This window comes from Rhipicephalus sanguineus, chromosome 2 (genome assembly GCF_013339695.2).
Source record: "Rhipicephalus sanguineus isolate Rsan-2018 chromosome 2, BIME_Rsan_1.4, whole genome shotgun sequence".
Lineage (NCBI taxonomy): Eukaryota > Metazoa > Arthropoda > Arachnida > Ixodida > Ixodidae > Rhipicephalus > Rhipicephalus sanguineus.
Window position 1 is genome coordinate 66,380,741 of NC_051177.1, and position 13,073 is coordinate 66,393,813.

The following is a 13,073-nucleotide window of genomic DNA, read 5'->3' on the forward strand; positions in this document are numbered from 1 at the left end:
ACCCACTCTTGCTTGCAGATTCCGTATTTTGACAGTTAAAGCATATTTAAATTTATATGAAGCTACTCCAAGACGGTTGCAATTCGTATTTTTTGCTGAATCGAATGCTTTTTTCAATGAGCACTGGTCCCGTCTTCATAAACCTCAGATTTGCTTGTTCAAACATTGCTGGAACCCCTAAACGTTAATATCTCCGAAATCATTCCATTAGATAAATCCATATCCAATGTAAAAATAGAATTCGACGACATATTCCCAGCAAATGCGAAACTCTTGCCCTCTAAGTATTTAATTGGCGTATTCGAAGATCACCTCTTACAATTAGGAATTAATAATGTAATTGCAACAGATGCATCCATGAATGATAAGAGAGCAGGTGTGGGTATCTTCTCCCAATCATTATCCTGGTCATATTCATTACGCCTTCCAGATTATACTCCTATATTTGAAGCGGAGTTAATGGCAGTTATTTTAGCCCTTCAAAAACTTCCTGCAAATCATTCGACAGTTGTTATAGTGACCGATTCATTATCTGTGTGTTCGTCCCTCACTACAACTTCGGAGTCAGTTATTCTAAACACATTCAGGTCATTAATCCCCATAAACATTCGCCTAGTGAGGCTCATATGGGTTCCAGGTCATCGTGGAATATTTGTAAACGAGATGGCTGACTCACTCGCGAGAGTATCCCTTGAAGGCCCAGTTTTGTCAGTTATGCCTCCTACAGCTTATGTCACAGCGGCGAGGTGCGAGGTTCAGAAAATTTTCTCTTGTTGAAGATTCAGAAAAGATTAAAATACAGAATTCAGAATATTCACACTTGCAATTTGAGTGGGATAATAAATGGTGTCCCACGCGTAAATTGGAAGTATCCATCACTAAATTAAGATGTCGTATTCCACAGCTTAATTTCTACTTAAACAGGTCTGGTCTGGTCCCATCCCCTTTGTGTCCCAACTGTAACGAACCCGAAAATATCGACCATTATCGATATGATAAGATGCCACCGTTTTAAAAACCAAAGGAAAAATGCTTTGAAATTTTATTTAAAAAATTAGGAATACCACTAAGCACTTTAAATATCCTCTCCTTTGGGGCTGCTTCATTGGAATTCAGTAAAAGGAACGTCTGCGGGGCCCTCTGCGAATTCCTGATTGACACAATGAGATTACCTTGCTAATCCTTTGTTTATCAATTTATTGTTTCCCATCCCCTTTCCCCGAAAACAAAATCTTATTTATTTCGTTATTTCTTTTTCTCGTATCATGAAAATCACCTTATTCTACTTGAAAAATGCCATCTTTTCCTTTCCCTGATTTTCTTTGTTAACCCAATGTTCCAATTGACTGTAACCGCCGGCTTCTTGGCCAATCCCCCGGTGTGGGTGTGAGCCAAATGCAAGGCACAAGCAAGCAAGCAAGCTGCTCGGAACTAGGTCGTCGCTGCTGCTGAGCGTTTTGGTGGCTAAGAGTCGGGTGGCTTAATATCTTTTGTTTCCATCGAGTAGTTATCTTCACCTGTGTTAGTTTTGTTTTCAGGGATCGTCGAGTGATCGCAACAATGTCCAGGAACTCTCCTGGGCAAGGCAGTTCGGCATGGTCAGCCTCTCTTCGAGCGGATGATATACCTCTTGATCTCTTTCTACGCAGCGGCGTGAGCAGCATTCCCGTTGCGCTGGTGCCCTTGGGTAGTGGTTCAATCCGGTTGAACAACCCTAATGCGATTCAGGAGCAACTTCGTGCGGTAACTTCTCGGTATCAGAGCATCACCGATGTGCGACAGTTCGGCCACGGAGGTATTGTATGCAGATCACCGGACAAACATTGTGTAGCGGATCTACTGAAATGCTCGTGATTTGCCTCTATCCCGGTGAGTGCGTATATTCTACCTCATCTCGCATGCACCAAATGTGTAGTACGTGGAGTTGACTCTCAATTAAGCCCTTCTGAGGCACTCGAGAAACTCTCAATGGCCGTAGTAATCGCTATCTACCGGTGCAACCGCGTTGTAGACAACGTGAGGGTAGGCACAGAGTCGGTAATTGCAACCTTCGCCGGAACATCTTGCCCATCGGAAATAAAAGCTTGGCCTCTAATCTTCAGGGTTGAACCGTTAGCATCGCGTCCCCTGCAGTGTAGAAACTGTTGGCGTTTTGGCCATAGTGCTGGTGGGTGTAAATCTGGAGTACGGTGTTGCATATGTGACGAGGGTCACACACACTCCGACTGTACTGCCCAAGATGAGAAGTGCTGCCTATGTGAGGGCGCTGATAGAGCGGACTATTCTAGCTGTCCAGTTCATTTTCAAGAGAAGCAACTACTGGAAGTAGTGGACAGAAGACGATATTCTAGGAGAGAAGCAATGACAGTTATTAAGGAAAGGACACTCAACTGATAAATAACACAACAGCTCCTCCGCAGAAGAGGTCTTCGCTGTCAGCTCAGCAGGAAGCCAGATGTGGCATGGATGAAGAAAGGTAGCCCCTCGATGACTTCCGGGAGGTTAGTAAGTCTACAGGGAGCGAGGGTCGTCACCACATCCTAGATATGAGTGTCAACACTGACGTTGAGATAGATTCGCGTGCCCAGAAACGTAGCCGATCCCCTCTAAACCCATCGGCTTCCTTGTCGCCTGAGATTAAAACGAAGAAGGCTCCGCCTAGCAAGGTCATAAACGAAAGCATCCTTGAGAAGATTGTCTCTGCGGTTGGTATATCCAATCAGTGAGCCTTTGAAAGTTTTACAGTGGAATTGTCGTTCAATTTTTCAGCTTCCACAGATTTGTCGTGTCTCATTGTTGAAAAAAATCCAGATATAATATTATTACAAGAAACTTGGTTAGGTCCAGATCAGTATTACCATTTGAAAAGCTATCGATCATTTCTTCTTGACAGAATATCAAGAGGCGGTGGATTACTTACGTTAATTTCAAACAGATTTTACCACAAGGCGCAAATAGCACTTCAGCTTCTGTCGTCGGAGCACGAAATTCTAGTAACTGCATTGAGCCTTCCTTCATGCAGAACATTTTACATAGCAAGTGTATATTATCCGTCATGGGTGCACGATACAAACCCTTTGGATAGTGTAATCTCTGTTAGCGGTAATAATGTCCTACTGGCGGGTGACTATAATTCCCATCATATAACATGGGGTTTAAGGACAGACTCGTGTGGCACTCGGTTATGGGATTGGTCTCAGGGTAATAGTCAGACTTGTCACAACTGAGGCATCCCTACTTTTATCAGAGGGATGGCTGCCTCTTCGCTAGATTTTACTTTTTCGGGATGAGGCCTTTGTATTTCTTCTTGGTCGACCGAGGATTCTGCTACTAATAGTGATCACATTCCGGTGATATATGAGATTATTTACCCGGTAATATCAGTAATTTCTAGAAGACTTACGTGCATAAATTATAGTATGTTTAAAAAGAGCTTGCATTGCTCCATGGCATCTCTCTCAAAAGCAACGTCAAAACAAAAAAATTCGGCAGATCTCACGTACCGTGGGAGTCGATGTTACGCGAAGCATGCGGCGGGTAGGTGACTGGAGTAACCTTTTTTTAGTGAGCGACACGTTACAAAATAATACTAAAGATTTGTATAAATTTTATACGCACACATATATATGCTGAAGAGCCGCATATGTGTTATATAACCAGTTGTTTACGGTTGGGTAACGCTGCCAAAGGCAACGTGGGTATTACCAACACCAGAAGCGTTAAGGTGATATGTAGTGCTTATACGTGTCCCGAGAACACACGCACGTTTCACGAACCCGTGTGCATGTGTGGAAGAAGTTCTTGGCAGTTCTTGAACAAGGGCGTTATCACCGTGATCAGTGAGCACCAGCAGCTGGTCATGACTTGTTATAGGACCCGGTCTTGATCGTGGTGACGAGGGGTCCATGTGTAATGAAGTATGTGGTATAGTATAGCTGTTGGAATTCGTGGATGCCTTGGTCATTTCGTCGACAAATTGTGTCGACAGAGCCGGCGACATGTCGGAACCTGAAGCCACCCTTCGCGTTGGTGAGGTATAAGCCGTCGAGGCTGGTAGGCCTGGATAGTGCTACGCAGACCAACATCAGTGGCTGGTGTTTGTCGTATTCGTAGGCTACCTGGGCGTATGTGGCCTACGTAGCCTAATCCACAAAGCGGCTAATCTGGCATCATCCTCGGTCACTATGAGGCCATCGCCCAGCCTCGTAAGAAATGAAGAGGAGACTGCGTCGTTCTGGCGGACGAAGTGCACTTTACGGTGCGGTGATGTGGATATCATATGTAACTTTGGTTAATGTATTCCTCTGGGGTCGAGGAATGCTTCAATATATCTTGCTCAATCATAGGAATACAAATGTAATCTTTATAAGACTGCTATAAAAGCGGAGCCAACACTGGAACTACAGACGTTAATCTGAAATGACGCCTGCATCGTAGGAGTACACATCGTAGGAGTATCATGTAGTGTTTATTGCGTTCTTTTAAGATTAGACAGCCAGCACCACAACCACAATTGACGTTGCACCGATATAACGCCTGCGTATGCTGTTTTTCCAAACCAGTTTATAGACCTGGCGTGGCTCAGTGGTAGAATATCTGATTGGCACGCAGAATGCTTGGGCTCGATTCCGGCTGGGATCCTAATTTTCATTCTTTCCATTCGTTGAGTCAACGCTGCCGATGTTGGTTTTCCTTAACGATCTAGCATTTAAGTTACCAATGTCTCTCCTCGCTGTTCCTGGGTAGATATAAACTGTCAATCACCTGTGGCGCATACCCGTACCCCGCGGCCCGTGGTAAACGGGTATGTGCCACACGTGTCTAGTGGAAAGGGTTTGACAACGCACGCGACAGGATTTTAATGTTATTCATGTGCTGAACCGGCAATCATATTCGTCAAATACTCTTACCCTGCCATGCAAATTTTGGTCTACACCAAGTGGAGGAGGCGATCATGAGAGCACCCAGACGTAGGCGGCTAGATAGATAGATAGATAGATAGATAGATAGATAGATAGATAGATAGATAGATAGATAGATAGATAGATAGATAGATAGATAGATAGATAGATAGATACGTAGATAGAAACGCTCAAAGTGCCAGAGGTTCGCTAAGAAATGCTTCGCATTTAAAAGCATTGAGCATTTGTTCAGTTTTACAGGAGTTGCGTAGAAAAGTGGAATTTGAGGTTCACTCAGTTGAACAAAAGTCGATGTCGCGTTGGTGAAATGAAGACTTCACTCGGAATTACAGGAGTAGAAAAGCCGCCTGGAAGAAGCTACTACACAATCAATGCCCTAAAAACTGGTCAGATTATAAATTCATTGCAGGCACATTTAAAGGTACAGTGGCGAAAGCGAAAGTGGAGTATGACGAAAAGCATTTCGAATTTCTTTCGAAATCAAATAATAAAAGAGCACTGTTTGGCTTTCTCAAGCATAAGAAACTAATTCCTCAATCAGTATATATTGAATCCATAATTTTAACGCCACAGGAATTGACGCAGTCATTTGAGAGCATAGCGCAAGGTTTGGAAAAGCGTTTTTCAACTAAGGTTCATTCCCCTTCATTAATGCCGAAATCAGGTGATAGTTTTACTGAAATATCGATGGAGGAATTATCAGAGGTGCTAAGGAAACTTCCCGCTGCTGCTCCAGGCCCCGATAGAGACACTTCGGCAATGCTAAAAATTTTATTCAAAGAGTCACGGGAAGATGTCCTTTATATAATAAATTATTCCATAAAAGAAGCTTGGATTCGAACTGAATGGAAAATCGCCAAAATTATACCTGGTCTTAAAAAATCACAGCATATCCACGGAGTGAATGATGATGAGTGGGCGAAGCTGCGGAGGTTCATCGGTAAACCGTGAATCTTCCGTGAATTCTGCCCAGTACATCATCACCGACGTGAGGTCGGGCGCGTTTATACTAAAGGTTCGATGAGAGTTATGACGACTTGCAGCTCACTTTAATTTTACATGTAAGCTGTGAATTTTCATTGTTTAATCACGCACAGAAGAAATCGCACACACGCATTACCTTGGAGGTCAAAATCCAGTGCCTATATATACGGGGTGGTCAGTGAACGGTTGTGCAGCGCGAGCGGTCGGTTTTTAGGGGCGAAGCTCCTTAAAGCGGCACCCGTTCCTCCCCGTCGTAGTGCGTAACCAGTCTTAACGCTAGTACCAGATCTTGACCTCCAAGATGAAAAGAAGGCAACACAACTCCGCTCCCTTCTGTGTACAGCTCCTCGAGAAATGACTTGAGCCCTCTGGCTGGCTTCATTAGGAACGCCTTGAAAGGAGAGAAGATTAAGCGGTGTCAAGTGACAAGCAAGCGATGAAGAAGCATGCTACGATGTTGACCCCCTTGAAGCAAGATAAGAAACACATCTAATTTTTTTCAACGTCTTCATGCTTTGACACGTGGTTCACCTCTTCTCTTTCTCTTTCTTTTTCCTCCCCTCTCGTTGTCCGAGGTGTGCACGCTTTGGGTCACTTTGTTTTCTTCACACGCTCGTGAGGACACGGGTTTAATAACCTTCGAACGCGAGAAAGTAGGAGAGACGAAAGAACCGATCCGCCGGTCGTGTAGCTGTTCAGGCTTTCTTTGTAGTTATCATTAGTACGCTGCCTTTTTTCCAGGCGTCTTCATTAAAAACTTCATGGAATCTCAGGGGCAAAGGTAGGTGGGGGCGAATTTCTTGAGGGGTACGCATACGATGTCAGTATATTTCTGTGGACCGCTTATTAAGTTTGGCTCGTGCCGCGCCATAATGTCAAAACAGGAGAGAGACTATACGCAGCAGTGGAAGTGTAAGATTGGCCCACGATACGCGTCCTCTAAGCAGCAAACATATTACATTCTTCCTCTCGCTCCATGCCGTTACTTTCACATTTTTCTTGCCCAAGAAGCCAGGGTAATTAAAACGACGCTGTTCGAAACCGGCTACGGGGCTGTCGCTACATAATTTGACGCATTCGACGCCTTCACCCAAAAGAGCCTCTTTTGAACAAGTACAAATCGTCAAGAAGACAGGAACGAAGATAATGATAATGCCCCCGGCGTTTCAGTCGGTGAAGCTGCTTCAAATTGTTTTCCTAATGTTTGCTTTACCTGTCTGAAGCTTTAAAATTATAAGCATGTGTGCATAAGGTTTGCATAACTTCAATCCTCATGGCACCCCTTCTTAATGAAGCAGTGTACGATCTACCTGATCACGGCCTCCACCCCCAGTCCCCATATATATGTATATACATACAGAGACAGCTTGTAAACGTTGATTGAAGCTGACTGCTGAAGAGGACCCAAAAATGAGCCAAATGAGAATTAACTTAACAGTACCTCATGCTGGAAGCCCGTGGGGTTCAACGAGATATTGGTGTTAATCTCAGCGCTAAGAGCGTATCGATTTTCAAGCGCGTTTCTGCTAATTAGAATAAACAAAATCAGAAGAAAAAAAAACGCAGAAGACACTACGATTATCTTCACTCCCTAGCAACATTTCCTACCAGTTGAGACCGCCGAAGCGCTTGCGTTCTAACTTGTTTTTCTAGTATCATCACTGGTACACTACATATACGCATACAAGAATGGCAGCGCCATTTAAGTCGTCCTGCCTGTCCGCGGAGTTGCCGTTCGCGGTGTTTATATATTAGTTCGAGACGGGCGACAACTCTTGAATATTAATGAAATAATTAAATATTATATAGAAACAAAACGAGATGATAGCGTGTTTAAAATGTTGTCATATTAAAGAAAATGTGTTGCTTATAGAAACCGTGTTGAAAGAGTTTTCTTTTTTTATTCGGGCGGCACATATTTTGAATTACACGATTTACCTGAGCATCATATCTTGTCTGATCAATAAAAAAAGGAAAAAATAAATTATACGTAAATGAGTCACGAGGACGCGCCGGAGTGTTAATGTCAAACGTCCTAATACCTGTCACGCTCATGCGGTGTGCATTACACCTACACCTCAAGCTTTGAGCCCGTGTTATCAGAACAAAATTGCAAGACAAGGATAAGCGAGGCAAAACACGACTGCGAAAGACATCGGCGTTTTTCGCTCCTCCTCTTCCTCAAGCGCTGTTCTTTCTGCAGGGGAAGCTGCGAGGTATGTGGAACTCACTGGGAGGAGTAAAAAAAACAGCAAAACAAAACCGTGCATAAAGAAACCCCCGAAAGAAGCTATCAACGTCGAACACGCGAATTCTAGGAATTCTGGCGCCGTCTTCTCCTGCATTCTCCTCTTCCTTGCTTCCGACACGCAGTCTCGCTTCGTGAGCAGCGCCTGCAGGGTCGACGATCGTTTCTGCCATTCGCAGAAATTCTTTTTATGTTTTCTCTTTTTTCTATACAGTTCTATACACAATGTTTTATTGTTTCTTTTTTGTTCTCTTGAGACTTCTTTGTCTTTGACTGCTCTATAGCAGGTGATGGGTTCAGGCATGCATCCGCTTGTAGTTTCTGGCGCCCCAGAACATTGAATGCGCCTTTGGCGGCGTTTCACTCCATAGGTGTGCGTCGGCGAACGGTCGCCTTTCGGCAGCAGATTTCATGCCGTTAGGTAGCGCCTTTTATTCCTCTATATGCTTGCTTGCCAATGCACCAATGCGTTCGACACGAAAAGAAGCATCGACAGAAAAAGAAGTGCAGTCGTGGTCGAAGCGCAGCGCTTGTCGTTTGCGTCTCTCCTGGAGCGATACTTAACGCCATTAAAATTTTTGTTTCGGGGGTGATTGCCCGGGTTTTCGATTGCACTGTGCGAGATTTTTCTTGAGCGCTGAGCTGCATTCAAGTTTGCGTGGGTTTACTACGAACAGCTTTTTTTTAATTAAATGCGTTTAAGGAGAGGTTGGTGCCTATGCATGGCTCCGGCTGCTCCTCTTTCCTTATTTATAATTTAGCGTCACGAACTTATAAATAAAGGTAGACTCACTCACGGCAATGTCCTTTTAAAAGGAAGGTTCTCACGTCATGCATAATGTCCTCGTGTCGACAACAATGTTCACACACAATACACACAAGAAACGTTCGCACTTTGCCGATGAGTTCATCTCACAGTCACAGTATAATGTGATGACACAACAGTCACTGCACCCTTGCCCACACTTTAAAGACAGCTGTCTTGAATCACAAGAGGCAACGCGAAACATGTGACCAGAAGTATCTCAATGTGAAAAATTGTACTTCCAAGGTACATATACGAACAGCTTTCATTGCAGCGATTGTCTTGTTTCTTCACTGTTTAATTCCTTTCAATTTACGTCATAATCATTACACTACAGTAAAAAACCTCAAATATTATCCCCTATGTTCTTCTAGAATTATTTCACTGTTGGTTTCATTGTTTATGTTCTATGACGCAGCTCTAGCGGGTGATTTATTACTCGGCTTGAGGCAGAACAGTGAATAACGTATGCGCAGTGGGAACAAATGCAAGCGCAACGCTTTAGCGTACCCAGTTCTAAAACTGCCTTTTGTCTTGTGCACATTGGGTCTCGTTTACAAGCGTAGACACCTGCGACTACACAACCACACATTATCCAGCATCCACTGTACACGATTGTCATTCAACGTAGTCAGTTTATTTCTCTTGTATGAAAAATGCAGTGACCATATTTCTCTTTATACCCCGGCGTCCCTCGGCTACACTGACTACTTCCGGTGAAGCTATAATCGCACAGCAAAAATAAAATAAGTGCGAACTTCGCGTATCGCGGGGTCCAGGGCTACACAACTCAGAAATCGTACTACCGTTCATTGGTGCAAAGCGCAACTTTTCGAGGCTCAAATTCAGCTTTCCTGCCTATGCATTCCTACCACCGATATTTAAAACACGGCCTGTTGAAATAAAAATGCGCGAAAGTTAAGGCAAGACATGTTGTACTAACCAAAAATTTCCTTATAGCTCCAACTTTCGCCCGGAGGCTAGCGTTAGGAGGCGACCGATTGCGTTGGCGGCGGTTAGGCGGTGGCGTCACAGTAGTTTATGCTGCAACAACTGGAATGTGTGACAGTGCTACACCACAAGTCTGCGGCTGCGAATCGAATAAAAATGGCCTATTGCTGCAGTGTCTCTTGCTTGATATACTAACGCCTCATGCGACCGTCAACTTTACATGAAGAGGTTATTTGAACACCGTATTCGTCGCACACGAACCCAGAAGCTAGCAGTGAAGGCAATTAGCTTCATTTTGAAATGGGGAGCTCGTTCGCGCGCGTGGCTAGTTGCGCCGTCAGGCACACATACACACTCTCACTGCTTCCTATCTTCTTAACGGCCATTGGTGCTGTTGTTTTACCTGTCATTGATTATCCAATATTGTATGGCATTCAAGAAATCACTTTTCGTTTAACACCCACTCCACCTCTCCATTTTTGCCTCTTTTTAAGTGTTCATTACTTGCCTTTGTTTTAGGCTGAAACACGAACGGGCAATAAATCATTATTAAATAACACTTTCATTCATTTCGTTAGCATGCAGCATTTGGAGCATTCAGTATTATATTTCGAATCAAATTTAATAATAGTAATCATCATAGTCGTTGATCGTGACATGGAGCGATTAGTGATACCTCAATTACCAATGATTAGTAAAATAGGGTTGCAACATCTCTCATATTTGGAGACAGGTTATAGTTTTTGCACGCGTACATGTAATCATAGGTAATTGTTATAGGATAACTGACACGGATTCACACGGCTACGACCATCAGCGAGAAGATGATGTCATCAGTATTTCGAAATACCGCATAACGTTGTACAGAGTACTTGCTAAGCATATGAAGGATTTGAGGTTGTGTTTGCTCTTTCGCTTCCTTGCTTAATTCATTGTTAATCACGCAAGAATAGGAAGCAATATAACAAATATGTGGGATTTCATGGAGTTTTAGCGAACTTGCTCTCGACAACAAACTTTTCTTTTTTGCTATCGCAAGAATATTATATCACGTAATAAAACTAGCCGCCGAGAAGACGAAGCAGGCTATGAAGGCACCCGGCCGATAGGCCAAGCGAATCAACGTAGTTTGCATATCCTATCTTGCTACATAGCCAGACGCATGCGCGGCATTTTGAATGAAGTTCGCTTTGAAGTATGATGGATCGCATGAACGGATGTAATGCCCCGGTTCAATCATTTGTGAAAACATGCGTACAAAAGAAGCGCCATCGAAGTAATGCAGAAAATAAAAAACGAGAACTGTTGTCCACATGAGAATGATTGATGAAAGACGATTTTCGGTAGCGCACGCACACTGAAAAAGAGGCCTAATTTAGATGATAAGACTACGTAGCCCACTTTTAAGGAAGAGAGGGGCACATGATCGAGTATTATGTTGAAAAGCTAGCCAGCACTGAAGCAATTAACTCGTCGAGAAGTTTATGGTTACCTTCGCAACTTGTACCGGACACGTTATGGCGAAGTCCCAAACATAGGTCTGTACGTTGGTGCACAATGTCTTCGTTCATTCTATTTTTCTTTTCCATATTACTCGCATATAAAAAGAATGAAAAGAATGTGCATCTTTTCATTCACGGGAGTTAAAATGCGAAGGATGCCGGTACAAAGACTAAGGCATTTTAAGTAAATGATCAGAATTCATTTGAGGCCATGTTGTTCAAACGTGCGTTTTATAAGTTCAAAGAGACCGTGTGAGGGCACAGCTTCCAAGACCAGTGGTATGAGCATTTCGGTATGCATACTAAAAGAATTTTCAACAGAATGTTACAGTTGAAGTATTACAAACGTATTTTAGGGGCGAAGCTCCTTAAGGCGGCACCCGTTCGTCCCTCGTAGTCGTAGTCGTAGTTGTAGTGCGTAACAAGTCTTACAGCTTTGACCTCCAAGGTGGTGCCGGTGGGAGATTTTTCCTGTGCGTTGTTGAACAATAAAAAATTCGCAGCGTGCGCGTTAACTAAAAGCCGAATTCTTCTGTCTCTCATTCCCCATTAGCAGCCATTGGCATGTTCCAGTAGGAAACGTTAGTAGAAGTAGAAGTGTAAGTGTTAGCTAAAAGCCGACTTCTTCTGTCTCTCATTCCCATTAGCAGCCATTGTTTACCTCCAAGGTAGTGCCTGGTGAGATTTCTCCTGTGCGTGATTAAACAATAAAAGTTTTGTTCAAAACGCCGTTGATTGATGAAGTAAACCAACGAAAGATGCCAGATGTTTTGTAAAAGCAAAACGAAAGAACGCCAGATGTTTCTAAAGCAAAGAGAAAAGACGCCAGCTGCTTAACGAAAGACGCCACATGTTTTCTAAAGCAATGGTTTTCTAAACAATGAAAATTCACAGCGTACATGTAAAATTAAAGTGAGCTGCAAGTCGTCATAACTCATCGAACCTTTAGTATAAACGCGCCCGATCTCACGTCGGTGATGATGTGCTGGGCAGAATTCACGGAAGATTCACGGTTTACCGATGAACCTCCGCAGCTTCGCCCACTCATCATCATTCACTCCGTGGATATGCTGTGATTTTTTTAGCTTGCGAATAAGAGTTTTACGCACGTTGCGCGCTCTAGAAAAAGTATACCGACTGATTGGCATGAATATTTTTAAAGATCACGCAAAATAACTGGGTTCCTTGCACAGCCATCGTCTATTCTGCAGAAAGCAGAAATGAACTTTTTTCTAGATGTGTGTGTGTGTGTGTGTGTGTGTGTGTGTGTTGTTTTCATTAAATTGTGTACTCAGATGTCCCCTCGATTCTATTTGATGGAGTCTCCTGCAATTAAACACCCGCACATTACCACATGTCTTATAGCCATATCCTGCCCACCCTGATTATTAGTAAAGATGGTCGCGGTCACATTATCCAGTCGAGTGGCTATTGAGGAGCTACGCGAGCACCACTTTCACGTCTGCGGTCTTCAACCTCCTTTCTCACGCACATCCTAAGGACCCGCTGCCCGGAAGCGATCCACGCGGGAGACCTAATTTGAATTCCGGAGGGCGGCCAGGCCGTCCACTATATATCGTTTGCACTGCGCCAGCTAAGCCGCACTCATTATCCGCACGATCGCCGATGCAGACTCCGATCGGCCACACAGAGTTCTAACT